The 17,393-nt window shown below is 33.4% G+C and overlaps 1 non-coding gene across 1 annotated transcript; it reads left to right on the top strand.

The window, feature by feature from the left end:
- The first annotated feature begins 16,709 nt into the window (after window positions 1-16,709).
- Window positions 16,710-16,830, top strand: LOC138398539 (U4atac minor spliceosomal RNA). Its single transcript, XR_011236015.1, has one exon. It is a non-coding gene; the product is annotated as a U4atac minor spliceosomal RNA (small nuclear RNA).
- Window positions 16,831-17,393: the final 563 nt, after the last annotated feature.

The following is a 17,393-nucleotide window of genomic DNA, read 5'->3' as shown; positions in this document are numbered from 1 at the left end:
TATAATTATCAAATAAAATTACTGTGACATAGCTTCAGTAGTAGGTTGTATTGATTCTGTAATTTATGCCCAATTCTAGAACTTGTTTTGCCCTTAACCAATAATGTATAATTTTTACTTTTACATTCACTGTCTAGGAGCACACTGGGTCCCCACATTTCTCATTTTCTTATTCGTTATCCTAGAACCATACTATAATTTGACCTGTAATTACTAACATAGGTCTTATCCTAGATTTTTCTATCCTTAGAAACTTAGACAGAAATTCTGAGAAATACTGTAATCACATCCTCTTGATGGCTCCCCACTTGAAGGAAAGTTTTCCATTGAGGTGCTAGAAGATTATTTTATCAATATTAATGCCATATTGATTATATAAAATAAATTAGTTGTCATGCATTAGGGATGAGAGATAAGAGCCACATGTAGTAAATATTATAGATGATGCTGAAATAAGTAGGAAGACAGAAAGATGAGTCTATTCATTATAGTCCTGCAGAGAACCAAGGAGCTCTATTTTTCATAGGATAGGATGAAAATTATTCCCAGAGATATTTACGCACATCATTCTCTCACATGTATGACACAATATACAATGATAAAATTATTTATATGACATAAAATACTATGCTGTGAAGTTCTTTAACTTTTTACAACCTGATAAAAATACTAAATATTAATAATTTTCTAAAACATTCTTCATGAGCACGCAATTAATAATTTTCTTTCAAAGTTATTATCTTCCTCTGATCTGAAAATATTTCCTCTCCTCTGGCTTTTTTTCTCATAGAATTCATATTGTAATTGTTCTCCTTATATATACAAATTAAAATATACATGTTAAAATCCAGGTGTGTACTTAAGGTTTGGTGCTGTTTCACTCTTACTTGTAGATGTACAGCTATCTTTTTAGCCAGTTGTGTGCACAACGGTCAGCCTGACTGCTCACATAACTGCCAAAATATAAAATCATCTTTGATTATTTTTCCAAATTATTATCCCAAGTAAGACTGGTATTAATGCAGAGCTTGTTATTCCCAAAAAGTTTTTTTCCATAGTCAGATTTTGACAATATTAAAATTCCTCATATTAAATCAGTATCTTTTATCAGGTAGTTTCTACCCATTTAACCTACCTGAAGCCATCTCAGTAGTTCTGGTTAACTGAGGAAAGATTGTTTTGTGTCCCTCTAAATCCTTCACTCCTGGTTCACTGATAAGCTATAATTGCCTGAATGTCCTACTGCAAGCATTTCTTTCCTCTCACTTCATCTACAATAATGTACTTGTAGTGTCACCTACTAGGGCACAGGACTTACCTCTGGCTCCATTTCATTCTATTATGTTTCAGCCATTGCACTGTCTGAACGAATGCAGAAACTTCCTTCAGAATAGTTCCTTTGTTTCTACATGGAACATTTTCATCTACCATTATTTTATTCAAACTTTACACAGTTGACCCTTGAACAACACAGGGATTTTGGATGCCAACCCTCTGCATGGTTGAAAATCCATGTATAAGTTTTGACTCCTCAAATACTTAACTACTAATAGTCTACTGTTGACCGGAAGCCTTATGGATAACATAACACATATTTTGTATGTTACATGTATTATATACGTATTCTTACAATAAAGTAAGTTAGAGAAAAAAAATTCTTAAGAAAACCATAAGGAAGAGAAAATATACATTCATTAAGTGGGAGTGGATCATCATAAAGGTCTTCATCTTTGTCATCTTCACATTGAGTAGGCTAAGGAGGAGGAGGAAGAGGAAGGGTTGGTCTTGCTGTCTCAGGGGTGGCAGAGGTGTAAGAGGTGGAGGAGATGAATGGGGAGGGAGGAGAGCCAGGTGGGTGCAACTTTTATTGAAAACGAATACAAGTATAAGTGGACCCTGGCAGTCCAAACCATGTCACTCTAGGATCAGCTGTACATCCTTGTGTTTCACATATTTCTCTTAGAAAAAAAATATTGTTTTATTTTTTATAGTTGTATTATTTAAAGTTTTAACATGGTGATTGCTGGCTTTTCCTGTAGAAATGAATCTATATAAACTCTTTACATTATATGTTTCATGTTTTTATGCCCATGTGTCTTACTTTCTTTTTCCATATCATCTCTCCAATAAAATATGCCTTGGATATAGAAATTTATTTTAACCATTTTGTTTTCCTCCTTCATACTATTTTTAAAGTGATACAACATGTTTCTATTCTTTACTTATTACCCTAGAAATTATAAAATGAGTATTTGATTTCTTAAACTCTAAATTTAATTAATGTTTATTTTCTGCTTCAATCCCTTTGCGACTTACATTTATCATTGCCATACCTTTTAATTCTATTTGTCAAATTTTATTCCTACCATATGTTTTCAAATAATCAGTACTTAATTGTATTTACTACCAGGTTACTACTGACTTTGCCCCTCAGTCTTTCTTGTCTTTTAAAATCTTCCAGTTGGTATGAAAATACAGCCTTCAATAATCTTGTAAAATTTACATTTTATTTTCTGAAAGAATCTTTATTTGGTTCATATTCTTGAAATATATCTTTTCCAGAAATTGATTTATTGGTAGGTTGTTATTTGTTTCATCACAAAAGGAAATATCATTTCTCTGTCTTCTGGCTTCAGTTGTTGATGTTGGGAAATCAGTTCTCAGTCTTGCTGCTTTTTGAAAGTAATCTCTCTTAACTATTTTGGCTTTTTCCAAGATTATTATTTTTGTCTTTCGTGGTTTGACCTTTTACTATACTGTATCTGGGTATGAGTTTCTTTATATTTATTTTGCTTGGGATTTTTATTATTTATTTATTTATTTTTGATTATGGAAAATAAAATTTGATTGAGGTCTTTCTCCAGTTATGAAAAATTCTCAGCTAAGAGCTTTTCTAATATGGCTTTTTCCTGGTCTCTCTATCATCTCCTTCTAGAACTTTGATAAGACAAATGTTTGGTGTATTTTATATTTGCATCTCTTACATTTCCTTCATATTTTGTCTCTTTTATCTTTCTGTCTTATATTCTAATTATTTTTCCACCAATTCTCTGTTCAACTGTATCTAATATAATATAAAAATATTCACTGATATGCTTGAAATGGATAATTGTAGGTTTAATGAAGGGGCTGTTTACAAAGATGCAATGAGGGTTAAGTAAAAGCAATAAGGGATGGTCACATATCCTGGCGTACCCCTGGTTCAGCAGTGGCATGAAGCACCTACCTCCCCTAGGCCTTAGGGAGTGAGTGAAGTGAGTTACAAAATTCCAGCAAGACCCATAACTATAGGAGGGGCTGCCATGGCCCAGCAGGAAAAGAGCCAGAACTAAGTGCCCAACCTCCATCTTTTCCCCAGATCTGATCCCTTAATGATCTTCCAGTGATTTCCAAATGACCAGACCCAACTGAATGATATGGAGCAATAAAGCTTGGAACATAGAGCAGGGTGGAGATGGTGGAGAGGACATTTGGAGGTGCTGAAGGAGAATATCTCACTCAAGTGTATGTTTTAATAAAGTAGTACCATTAAGACTAAATCAAACATACATTCATCCTTCAGTATTCATGGAGGATTGGTTCCAGAACCCCCTGTGGATACCAAACTCAGTGGCTGCTAGAGTTTCTTATATAAAATGATGTAGTATTTACATATAACCTATGCACATCCTCTGTTTACTTTAAATAATCTTTAGATTACTTATAAAATGCAATACAATGTAAATGCTTTGTAGATAGTTGTTATACTATATTGATTTTTATCATATAATTTTTATGGTTGTATAGTTTTCTTTATTTCTTTATTTATTTTTGAATGTTTTCAATCTTAAGTTGACTTAATCCTCAAGTATGGAGGGCCAACTGTACTACTTCTTAAACATCATGTTTTCAAAAAATGTCATATGCAAGCCCATTACATTGCAAAAGGAGAAATAACACCATAAGGTGAATAATCCCTAATTTTCTAAAAGTGATTTTAAAATGTTTCCAGAGTTCGTGTAAAAATACCAACAACACAATTTCTCCTGAACAGGTACTCCAAAATGACTTCAAGCATCTCTTCTTTTTCTTTTGTGGGTCTATAAGCTTGATTTCTTACAAAACTTTAGGGTATATTATAATCAGAGACATACTGAGGGGGAATATGTAGCAATAAATGTTCCTAAATAAAAAGCTTTATGTAACTTATGTATTTAATTTGGTTTCTTTTCTACTATAAATATCTAGTGTTATATTTCATATCATGAGTGATAGAACTATTATTCAAATATATTGAATCATACAGCTCTGTTAGGGAAGTATGAGTACAGAGGATCAAATTGGGCTCATTGACACATCTTGTTAAAAAGCATATGTGAAGTAATAGGCACAATTTTCCACCCTATGGAGCTGGAAATCACGGAGTAAGGAAGGCACATGAGAGATGATGCAGGGATATTAGAATCTAGATTTCTCTTGAGAACAATAGAGTTACAATAGCATGTTCTGCCTTCTTTCTTCATCAGTTGAAATAGTGCTAGTTTCTAAATTTCTGTCGTCAAATTTTTAATTTAACCCATTCTGTGTTTTTCCTTTAAAGTAAAGAAAAAATTAGAAATGAAGAAAAAAACCAAAAATACTTATCAAGCCCCACTATGTTAGTCTTGCTTGTATTTAATTCAACTTAGCACAACTTGAAATCCCTCTGCCCCCATAATGTAAATGACCTAAATGCTTTCTAATTTAATGCATATGATTCTGAATCCCATCCTCCAAATTCTCAATTCCCTTTGAAACCTGAGGAAATTATGTGATCTTAATGCGTATCATGGTTTAGTATAAGGAATCTTTTCGATAACATTGTAATGTTACTGATTCACACTGTGTTAGGAATCTCAATTTGTTTTTCATATTGTTCCTAGAGATAGAAGGTTTATTTGTTCATACAAATGCCCTGGTCACCTGTTGATCTTGATTTACAGATATCCTAAGGTACTAGTTCCTCCAGACTTCCTCAGCCAGGTGTGCAACAGTGCTTGGAATTACTGCCACTAATGTCGTTGTGAACATGGAAAATACCTCTTAAAATATTAAACACAAGTATATTAGTACTATCTTATTAAAATTATCTACATAGCTCTGAAAAAACCCTGAAAGCATGGAATATAGGACAAAGAAATGTGGATGGGGGTAACTTACAGAGGCAGTTTTGATTACAACCTACTACTTTGGATTAATGTGCCTAAACTAGACTCCAGAAAGAGGGGCAGGTCTGGTGTCTGGTAAGAGTCAGCATCCTGGCTTTAGAGAGCTGCCATTTTGCTGTGAGAGGCAGAGAGAGAGAGACTTCCTTGGCTCTTCTTAGAAGGTCACTAATCCCAACATGAGGGCTCAAATCCTGTAACATAATTACCTCCTTAAGGCCCATTTCTAAACACCATCACATGGAGTATTAGAGTTTCAATATATGAATTTGGGTGGACATGAAAATTTGATCCATAGAACTTGGTTATTTGGATACTATATTAACTTATTTTATATAATTTGTCCTAAAACTGTTCAAGGGTAATATAGTATAGCTTTAATAAGTTATTTGGTTTTGATTCACTCTTCTTACATGATAGTTAAAATTATCACCTAATTTCCTGATCAGAGGAGGAATGAAGAAAGATCAATTTTGTCATTAGTTACCTTGACCTTGTGCAGAAAGAGATTTATCTTTTTGTACTTGTTTCTCCATTAAAGTGGAAAGACAGAATATTCTGTCTTAGTGTAAGCTAATTAATCTAGTACAACATTTAAAAAAAATCAGTTATCGATACTAATTTTCTATACAATCTACTCCCATTAGAATATATTGTTAGAGATATTTTGTGGCAAGTGCATTCATGCACATCCTCTGTTAATTATGCTCAGTGATGGTGAATCCAGTGACATTTGAGTCCATTCTCTACTGATGTAAAAAGGAAAAATCAATTTTCTCAAATCTTAATACAATTCGGCATAAATTAAAATTATATAAGGTAAACTATTTAGGCACCCATTATAATGTCACATGCTTTAGAATTAGGTGTATCTAAGAAAAAAGGCCATATTTTATTAATTCTTTTTTTTACATTTTTAATGATATATAATGATTATACATATTTCTGGGGTACATATGATATTCTGAAGATCAAATCAGGGTAATTGGGTTATCCAGCACCTGAAACATTTATCATGTCTTTGTGCTGGGGTCAGTCCAAATCTCTTTTAGCTATTTTGAAATATATAATAACTGTTAAGTGTTGACATATATAATTACTGTTAACCTACTGTGCTGTTGAACAGAAGAACTTATTTCTTCTGTCTAACTGTATTTTTGGACCTAATAACCAACTTCTCTTCGTCCTTTCCTCCCTCCTACCCTTCTCATCCTCTCTTAAATGCCATCATACTTTCTACCTCCATGAGACCAACCTTTTTTTAGCCCCCACATATAAGTGAGAAAATGAAATATATGTCTTCTGTGTCTGGCTTATTTCATTTTATATAATGGCCTCCGGTTCTATCCATGTTGCTGCAAATGACAGAATTTCATTCTTTTTTATGGCTGAATAGTATTCCATTGTGTATACACACCATATTTTCTAAGTGATAGACATTTAGATTAATTCCTTATCTTGGCTATGGTGTATTGTGCTGCAATAAACATGGAAGTGCAGGTATCTCTTTGATATACTGATTTCCTTTCTTTTGGATATACACCCAAAAGTGGGATTGCTGGATCATATGGTAGCTCTATTTTTAGTTTCTCAAGGAGCCGCCATACTGTTTTCCATAGCGGCTGTACTAAGGCTAATCTACATTCCCACCAACAGTGTGTAAGAGTTACCTCTTCTTCACATTCTCATCAGATTTATTATTTTTTATCTTTTTGATAATAGCCATTCTAACTACAGTGAGATGATATCTTGTGGTTTTGATTTGCATTTTCCTGATGATTAGTGATGTTGAGTCTTTTTTCATATACCTGTAGATCATTTGTATGTCTTCTTTTGAGAAAAGTCTATTAAGATAATTTGTCCATTTTTAAATTGGATTAGTTGGGAACAATTTTTCTGTTAAGTTGGTTGAGTCCATATATATTCTTGTTATTAATCTGTTGTTGAGTGAATAGTTTACAAATATTTTCTCTCATTCTATAGATTGTGTCTTTACTCTGTTAAATGTTTCCTTTGCTATGCAGAAGCTTTATAACTTGATATAATCCTATTTTTCTATTTTGCTTTTGTTGCCTGTATTTTTGAGGTCTTACTCAAAAAATCTATGCCCAGATCAATGTCCTGAAGGATTTCCCCAATGTTTTCTTAGAGTAGTTTCATAGTTTCAGATCTTTCATTTGTCTTTAATCCATTTGATTTGAACTTTTGTATATGGTGAGAGGTAGGAAACGGGCTTCAGATTTCTAAAGCTGGATATATAGATATCCAGTTTTTCCAGCACCACAGTGCATTGAAAAGACTGCCTTTTCCTTGAAGTATGTTTTTGGTGCTTTTGTCAAAAATGAATTGGCTGTAAATGCATGGATTTATTTTTGGGTTTTGTATTCTGTTCCACAGGTTTATGTGTTTTGTTTTTATGCCAATATCATGCTATTTTGGTTAGTATAGCTTTGTAGTATATTTTGAAGTTAGGTAGTATGATGCCTCCAGCTTTGTTCTTTTCTCTCAGGATTTCTTTTAGCTATTAGAGGTCTTTGTGGTTTCATGTGTGTTTAAGTGTTATGTTTTTTTTTTTTTTCTATTTCTATGCAGAACACCTTTGATATTTCGATAGGAATTGTGTTGAATATATAGATCACTTTGGATAGTATGGACATTTTAAAAATTTTAATTCTTCCAGTTCATAAGCATGAGATATCTTTCTGTTTGTGCTGTTCTCTTCAATTTCTTTCATTAGTTTTTACAATTTCCTTCTAGGGATCAAGATCTTTCACATCTTTGGTTGAGTTTACTCCTAGCTATTTTATATATTTTTTGTGGCTATTGTAAGTGGGATTGCTTTTTGATTTCTTTTTCAGAGTGTTTGCTATTGGCATATAAAAATGCTACTGATTTTTTGTATGTTGATTTTATATTCTGCAATTTTACTGAACTCATTTTTCAGTTCTAACAATTTTTTGTGGACTTTTAATATTTTTCTAAATATATGATCATGTCATCTGTGAACAGGATAATTTTACTTTCTTGCCAATTTGAATGTCCTTTATTTCTTTCTCTTGTCAATTTCTCTGGCTAAGATTTAAAGTAATAAAAGTGGTGAAAGTGGGCATCCTTCTTCCAGATCTTAGGCTGCAGGTTTTCAATTTTTCTCCATTCAGTTATTATGTTAGCTGTGGGTTAGTCATATGGCCTTTATTGTTTTTAGATATGTTCCTTCTATATCCAGTTTGTTCAGAGTTTTATCATAAGGGATGCTGGATTTCATCAAATGTTTTTTAGTATCTATTGAAATGATCATACTTTTTTTGTCCTTGACTGTGATGATGTGATGTATCATGTTTAATGATTTGCATATGTTGAACCATCCTTGCATCACTGGGATGAATCTTATTCTAAGGAACATGTTTTAACATTATATGTCTCTTTCATGGCAATCAACCTTATAATCAATATGAACATGTAGTAATTTTGTCCTTCTAACCCTTTGTCTCATAATTTATTGCTAACTATATACTGTGCCATATAATGAAAGAAAAGTTAAAATTGAGGATCTAGAATATGTTATTTCTATCTGTGAATTCTGTGCCCAAAGAAAAGAAAGTTTTAAAACTGAAAGTCCAGATAGATGGTATTTTGAGGGGCACTAAATCTACTGGGTAAAATGACATAACTATATTAAACAGGTTCATGGAAGATATAGTTCATTTTTTACATACTTTAATATCAAAAAACATAAAGTTATTGATAAATATGATTTATAGTGTCTTTTATTTTCAATATTTCTTCAATCATCAATTTCAAGAAATTTTCTACAGTGCCAATGTCAGAAAGGTATTTCACTAGCTAATTAACAGTACCTTTTTTATGAATAACCTATTATTTCTTTCATTCTAGGATATTACAAAAATACTACAAATAGCCTAAGCACTACGTAGTTATGGAGGAGCAGGTTCTAAACTTGCTTAAAATATCAATAGAACAGAACCATAATATGTTACAGAAATTGAAAATAATAATCACTGATACCTCAATAAAGTGTTATTAAAATGACACATATACCAGAAAAACATTCCTGTAAAATATATATCCAGATTTTCAAGAACCCAGGGGAACATTGAAATACGAGAAGTGTATATGTTGAGATTATGAAGTTTTTTAAATAGCAAGTTCTTTTAATGATCTCATTGGATTAACTTTTAATATTAACAATATTGAGGCCTTCCATTCACAGTTCTTTTTGCTTTGATAAAGTCTGCTTGGAAAAGTTTATAGTTAAGTTGCTAAAAGTGCACACCATTTTAAAAGCTTCTGAGCCACGTTTTTAGATGATTAAAAATAGATGGGTTGGTGAAATATTGATAGGACCTTTTGGCTCACACAACTATTTCCCCAATGCTCACTCTTCCACTATCTTATGGAAGGTTTTCCAGTATTTTCAGGATTCCTCAGAGGAAATAACTTTGAGAAAGAGAAGTTTTGGAGAATGCTTTTAACTGACATGTATTTTTCACTAGTGAAATTGATCTTTCAACCCTTTTGTAAGATTTTTTTCATCAAGATATTTCTGTAGTTCTATAGCTTAGAAGTGTCCCTCTTATATTGTCTACTTATAAAAAATCACTCTTATCTCAATAGGAAATTAATAAAATGGATTTAAAAATTTTTTTTTAAATAATCCTTTATTTTTCCATGTTTTCTCTAGTCTCTCCTATTAGAATTACAATATGCCCTCTATGTCTAAAAATTAATTGGGGTACGCTTGACCATCTTCAAATCTAAACAATAAATAGACAAAATATAACTTCCGAAGTAAGAGCATGGCATTAGGAATCCAAAGATTCACAATTATTTGGAGTTGTTGCTTATGAGGATAACTTTGCCAATGCTCCCATCTGGTCATTTTCTCCAGCTACCTGTTGGATTCTCTTCGGAGAATTATGAGGAATCTTGTACAGAACAATGAGTGTCAAAATTGGCTCCAAACTTTCATTTCCTAAGATTTTGTTCTTTCAAATCACTTTAGCTGCTCAACTTTTACCTGCTAGTTGTATGAGGCTTCCAAATGATATTTCATGCCAAAATGTTTGGAAACCAAAGAGTAGGGTGAATATTGTTATCTGATTCACTTGTTCACGTTTTGTGACACAAGCAGCAGGAACTGTTATTGACATTATTCTATAATGAATTTGAGAGATATGTTTTAATCAATGATTAGTGTAGATTTAAAAAATATTATTAATGAAGTGGATACCACTGTATACCAAGTGTGAAACTCTAGTTTCACTTTGTTGACATTCATAACGTATCTATCAAATAATATCTATCAAATAATAGTTATAGAGCATGTATATGACAGGGGCTATGAAAAATGCTGTATTAAATGTGGTTAGGGCCGGGCGCGGTGGCTCACGCCTGTAATCCTAGCACTCTGGGAGGCCGAGGCGGGTGGATTGCTCAAGGTCAGGAGTTCGAGACCAGCCTGAGCGAGACCCCGTCTCTACTAAAAATAGAACGACATTATATGGACAACTAAAAATCTATATAGAAAAAATTAGCCGGGCATAGTGGCGCATGCCTGTAGTCCCAGCTACTCGGGAGGCTGAGGCAGTAGGATCGCTTAAGCCGAGGAGTCTGAGGTTGCTGTGAGCTAAGCTGACGCCACGGCACTCACTCTAGCCTGGGCAACAAAGTGAGACTCTGTCTCAACAAAAAAAAAAAAAATAAAAAAAAAAAAAAATAAAATAAAATAAATGTGGTTAGGACATTTTCTCATGTATAGATTTATTGATATAAAATTAGCAAAGACAATCTATGTTAATTATCTTCTGACTTAATCTATGCTAATAGTTAATATAGACTGTTAAAAATTCATATAAAATCTTAGTGTTAACTCTTATCTATACATTTTTAACATAAATTAAGCATATTGGATTAGTTTCAACACTTGTTCCTTTCTCTTTTCCTCTCTCTCTCTTTTCCTTCCTTCAGTCATTCAACAGGCATTTATCAAGTGCCTTTTATTTGTTTATGTAGGAAATACCTAATATACAATAAAAATGAGATGTTAATTCAGTCTAAATTTAAAACACAAATTGCTTACAATATGGCATAGATTGGTTAACAAAATCTGAGGCAAAAATGAAATATTTTGGGGGTTTCTACTTTAATAATTATATTACTTATATGCCCCCAAATAAGAGAACTAGGAATTCCAGAAATGTTATCTTTAACTAAAAATCATATCATAATCATCCTCTTTAAGGTTTATTGATTGCTTACTATTTATTAGGAATTGAGTTAAATGGTTAACATACATGTCCTTATTAAATATTCATGACAACTCTGTGAGTCACATACTAAAATACTCCTTATTTTACAAATTGAAGTAATGGAGGGAAAGATAGGAAAATCTCTTTTCAGGCTGAATAATATTCCATTGTATGTATGTACCACTTTTTCTTTATCCATTCATCTCTTGATGGACATTTAGGTTGTTTACATATCTTGGGTTTTGTAAATAGTGCTGCATTGAACATGGGAGAGCACATATTACTTTGAGATCCTTATTTTCATTCTTTTGTAAATCTATCCATAGATATATGCATATCTATCTCAAAAAGAATGGATAACACACACAGATGAAATTGATGAATTGTATGATAATTTAATTTTAATTTTTTGAAGAAATTGCATACTGTTTTTAATAGCAATTGCACCATTTTATATTTCCACCATCAGTGCACAAGTGTTCCCAATTTCTCAGCATCCTTGCTAATATTTTTTATAATAACAACCTTAGCAAATGTGAGATAATATCTCATTGTGGTTTTGATTTGCATTTCCCTGACAATTAATGATACAGAGCATTTTTTCTCATAACCTTTTGGCTATTTGTATACTGCCATATGTGACAATGTGGATGAATCTGGAGGACATTATGCTAAGTGACAAAGCCAGTCACAAAAAGACAAATACTATATGATTCCATTTGTATAAACTAATATCTAAAATAGAAACTCAGCAGAAACAGACTATAAATGGTGGTTACCAGGGATGGGAAGAGAGGAAAATGGGCAGTTGTTATTAAAATGGGTATAAAGTTTCAGTTATACAAGATGAGTAATTTCTAGAGATCTGCTGAACAACCTTATGCTTAACAGTACTGTATTGTATACTTAAGATTTTGTTAAGGGCAAATCTTATGTTAATTTTCTAATTAAAAAAAGAAAGAAAAAGGAAAAGAAAAAGAAGGAAGAGAAAAAAAAAAGAAAGGAAAAGAAAAGAAAAGAGAGAAAAGAAAAGATAAGAAGAAAAGAAAAGAAATAGCTGAGTACCTTTCCTGGTTTTTCTACATCATGTAAGTGGCATAGTGACTACTTAGGCAGTCTGAGATCAGGGTATATGTTCCAGAGACTGCATTATACTGCTTCATGTTTGGGTTAATACAGAAACTTCTACTTTCTCACCCATTTACTTAAGTACTTTCTGGTCTGTCTGAACTATTTCTTTGATCCTCTGTTGTGTATACTTTTAATGGAAATATGTTTTGCTTACTTTCAGGAGATGCACGTGTTTAACATGATAATGACTGCTTGATCCTTTAATCATAAAACTTCTTCAAAAGCCTCTTCCACTCCCCCTGTGAAATTTATAATTAAAATAAAACACAGAGCTGCTACGAAAATGGGTTATGATGGCACAATTTTTAAAAGTGACATTTTTCAAATTATTTTGGTAATCCCAGTTTTCTTTATGTTCAGAAAATGTAATCTTGGCTGGAGGCCAGTCTTTTCTTTTCAACAAAGTAAGACAAAGTTTTATCAAAAATATCTAAAATTGTATTTTACTTTTCTAAAGTATGTGTGATTTTGGCTTCTCCCATCCTTGATTGCTGATTTCTTGTAGTTTTAGATGGAAAATCCTCCTTCTATTTTACCCCTTTTTTTTCCTGTTTTATGGTCTCATATATTCTTGGCTTTTCTTTACTTTCAGAAAATAGTTTGTAAAGTGACACTTGGTCATATTTTTTCTCAGTATTTGCTGCTGGCTAACCCTGGGACCAGTGAGTGCCAAATTGCAACCTTGCACTCTTTTGGAGAAGGTATTCTGATTTAGTTATCTATACTCAGTGTTAAATAAACTATGTCCTTTTGCAACTCCGCGACACTCATAGTCCATGTATTATATTCTTCAGCACTAAAATATGGTCTCAGTTCTAACTGTTTTTATAGGAATGTTTATTTGTTTTGTTTCTCTGTAATTATTCTAAACTTTTTAAATGAGTAGCAAACACACTCATTAAGGTCAGTGTCTATGAGAAAGTGATGTTACACTTTGGTCTGCCAATTCTGTCTGTTTCTTTAGGTAACTTAGGCTCTACTTGCCTGACCCAGATGAGTTCTTTCATGGCTTTCGCCTCCCATGTCCATTTCTTTTCTGGGTTTGCATAAATGGGGTGTTTTATATGACCTTGGTGATGGAGGGGCTATGAGGTCCTCAGATTCATGGGGAGAGGTCTGATCCCTTGCTTGATTCTGGTGTGGACGGACAAGCCTGACCCACTAATTGGACGCTTGGCCACTTAGCTATGACTGGCACCACCTCTGGGCAAGGGTTGCAGAATGCTGAGATTGGAGAACTTTTCTTTTTCAGTGAAGGCCTTGTCACCTCCCCTGCTGATTTCAGCCCCATCTCGGCCACTTAGTCTTTACGATACGGATGCCCTCAGACAAGGACGCCAGTCTGCAGTCTTCTCCTCAGAGGCAGAGTGGGTCTTGTGGAGCTATTTCCCCCACCCCCATGTGAAATGTGAAATAGGCAACCCCTTAACTTTTACATTTTTTAAATGTATGTATAATTTTAAAAATTTGATGGTTTTCTATGAAAATACTATATTTTAGCAAACTTAAGATGAATAAATGTTTCTGAAGGACCATTATTTCAAATAAGTAAATGTTTTAAGTTTTATAATTAAAATTAGCTACAAAGGTCACATGAATTAAGGAGTAAAAAAATCACATTATATGGACAATTAAAATTATAGACTTGTTGAGAAAATCCAGGTTCTTTTTTAAAATTAGGATTACCTGTTTTCTTTTCTGCATTGGAAAACACTAGAATGTAATGGATGAGCACTGTTTCTTCATGAACTAAAATTCTAACTATCCATTTAATAGCTGTATGATCTTGAGAATGTTGCTTAAAATCTCTAGTCTCTGCTTCCTTGCCAAAAAAAAAAAAAAAAAAAAGAGTATGTTGACAGTACATACCTCGTCGGGTAATTTAGAAGAAAAAGGAAAATAATTTCTTACAATAGCAATTGGTACTTAATAATACTCAATAAAAAATTATCCTATGCATTCCTGTATTACTGATATATAGTATTAAATCCATTATTTCTAATCTTCAAAACTCACATTTACAAATAAAATCCATTGTTTATTCTATGACAAACTGTTATTAATATTATTTCATCAGTGGTTTTACATACCATTTCTCTCATCAGGGAGAAAATTTATTTAACAGAAGTCAATATAAACTCATATAAATTTCTGAAAGTATTTTATCTTAATCCATACTCTCTGTCTCATGCCATATCCATGAAAATATAATGAAGTCTTATTTCATGCCTTGCCAAGAGTCTAAAAGGAGAAAAGTAGATTATGAAATCAACAGTTTAGAGTATGCACATTGTCTTCCGTCTTCACCATCGCAGCCCAGTACCAGCCACTCTTGGTGCCAGCGCCATCCCTTCCTAAGGTCTACCTCAGCCCATTTTAGCCCCTCTTCTAAACTGTCCTACATATTTCAGTCACAGTGATTACTTTAAAACAGCAAATTTGGTCTTATTTGCACTTTGCTTTGAACCCGAATAGGGCTTCCTGTTGCCTTGAATGCAGATAAAACCTCCTAATGTGAAAGAATGAGTCTAACATGGTTTGTTTGGTCTCTCTCCGGCTGTCACATTACACACTCACTTCTATAGCTCCACTGCAGTCTGTCAGTCCCTCAGTATTTCAGTACCCTTTCCTGGGACAGATATTTTACACTACCTGTTTTTTTTCCCCTCTCTCCTCTTCACCTGTTTAACTTCTATTTAACTCTTATTTATCCTTTGTCTATCAGTCTAAATATCACTTACAAAATGAGGTATTATTTGACCCACATAGATGGATCAAATTTCTTTCTCTTAGAACTATAGGTTGCTTATTTTGGAAAGCTTACACAAATACAATTTTTCATTTCTTTGGTAATCACATGATGGCTATCTTTCTACCTTCACTGGATTATGAACCTTTTGAAGGCAAAAGCCATGTCTCTTTATAATTTGCATTTTCAACCATGCACCTGGCAAGAAGGCAAACTAAAAACAGTAGTCAATTACCAGTCTCACCTTACTCATATTCTTAGTAGTATTTGACACCATCTTCCTGAAATAATGACCTTGTAACCCAAAACATCACATCCTTCTGGATTTCTTCCTACCTTTTTGAGAGTTCCTTCTCATATTCAAGCTAAATTCTCCTCCTCAAATCTGTAAAATTTAAACCTCTAAAATTCAATATTCATCCAATTTATGTCCTCCTCTCTTTACATTCATTACCTGAGGATTTTATCATTTTTTTTTATTTCAGCTTATTATGAGGGTACAAAAGTTCAGGTTATATATATTGCCCATGCCCCCCCATCACCCCGAGTCAGAGCTTCAAGCGTGTCCATTCCCCAGATAGTGCACATCACACTCATCATGTAGGTGTGCACCCATCCCCTCCCCCCACCCCCATGCCCCGAAGTCAGAACATTCAAGCGTGACCATTCCCCAGACAGTGCGCAACACACTCATCATGTAGGTATACACCCATCCCCTCCCCTCACCCCCCACATCTGTCTGATACCCAGTTGGTGTTATTCCCAAATGTTCACTTAGGTGATGATCAGGGAAACGAATTTGCTGGTGAGTACACGTGGTGCTTATTTTTCCATTCTTGGGATACTTCACTTAATAGAATGGGTTCCAGCTCTATCCAGGAGAACAAAAGGGATTCTATATCACTGTTATTTCTTATAGCTGAATAATACTCCATGGTATACATATACCACAATTTACTAATCCACTCATGAATTGATGGGCATTTGGGTTGTTTCCACATCTTTGCCATTGTGAATTGTGCTGCTATAAACATTCGGGTACAGGTGTCTTTGTCATAAAATGACTTTTGTTCTTTTGGGTAGATGCCAATAATGTGATTGCTGGATCGAATGGTAGGTCTACTTGAATCTGTTTAAGGTATCTCCATATTGCTTTCCACAGGGGTTGTACTAGTTTGCAGTCCCACCAGCAGTTTATGAGTGTTCCTGTCTCTTTGCATCCACGCCAACATGTATTGTTTTGGGACTTTTTGATAAAGGCCATTCTCACTGGAATTAAGTGATATCTCATTGTGATTTTGATTTGCATTTCCCTGATGATCAGAGATGTTGAGCATTTTTTCATATGTTGTTAGCCATTCTTATATCTTCTTTTGATCCTTTTCTTGGGGTAGCGCTACTGTCCAATGAACTAGTAGTGAGGACAGTACTGCTAATGCCTACACAACACGCCCACATCAACTAGAGCAATAAGATTTTATCATTTTTAATGCTTTAAAAGGGAGATATATATGCGTATGCACATGTATAAATACACATATATATTAACAGTAAAATGTACATTCCTAATTTCAACCTCAATGAGTTTGAGTATTTTACATTGCCTATTCAATACCTCTTGTTAAAAACCTCCTATGTTCCAAAGAATTTCCTTGATATTAAATAAAACCTCATATGCATTTCAAACTTCATGAACAAAAACCAAATCCCCAATTTTTCAAAAATCTGATTCACTTCTAGCTTCTCACAACACCATAATCAAGAACATAAATTCTTGCTGAATATATTGAATAGTATCCTAAGAAGCTGAATAGAAGTAGTGACAGTGGGCACTCTTGTCTTGTTCTAGTTCTTAGGGAGAATGCCTTCAATTTTTCTTCTTTCAGTATGATTTTGGCTGTGGGATTGTCAAATATAGCTATTATACTTCTGAGGTATGCTCTTTCCATGCCTAGTTTGTTGAGTGTTTTTATCATGAAAGGGTGCTGGATTTTGTTGAATGCTTTTTCTGCATGTATTGAGATGATCATATGGTTTTTGTTTTTGTTTCTGTTTATGTGG

This window comes from Eulemur rufifrons, chromosome 17 (genome assembly GCF_041146395.1).
Source record: "Eulemur rufifrons isolate Redbay chromosome 17, OSU_ERuf_1, whole genome shotgun sequence".
Classification (NCBI taxonomy): Eukaryota; Metazoa; Chordata; class Mammalia; order Primates; family Lemuridae; genus Eulemur; species Eulemur rufifrons.
This window is presented reverse-complemented; position numbering and strand designations above follow the sequence as displayed.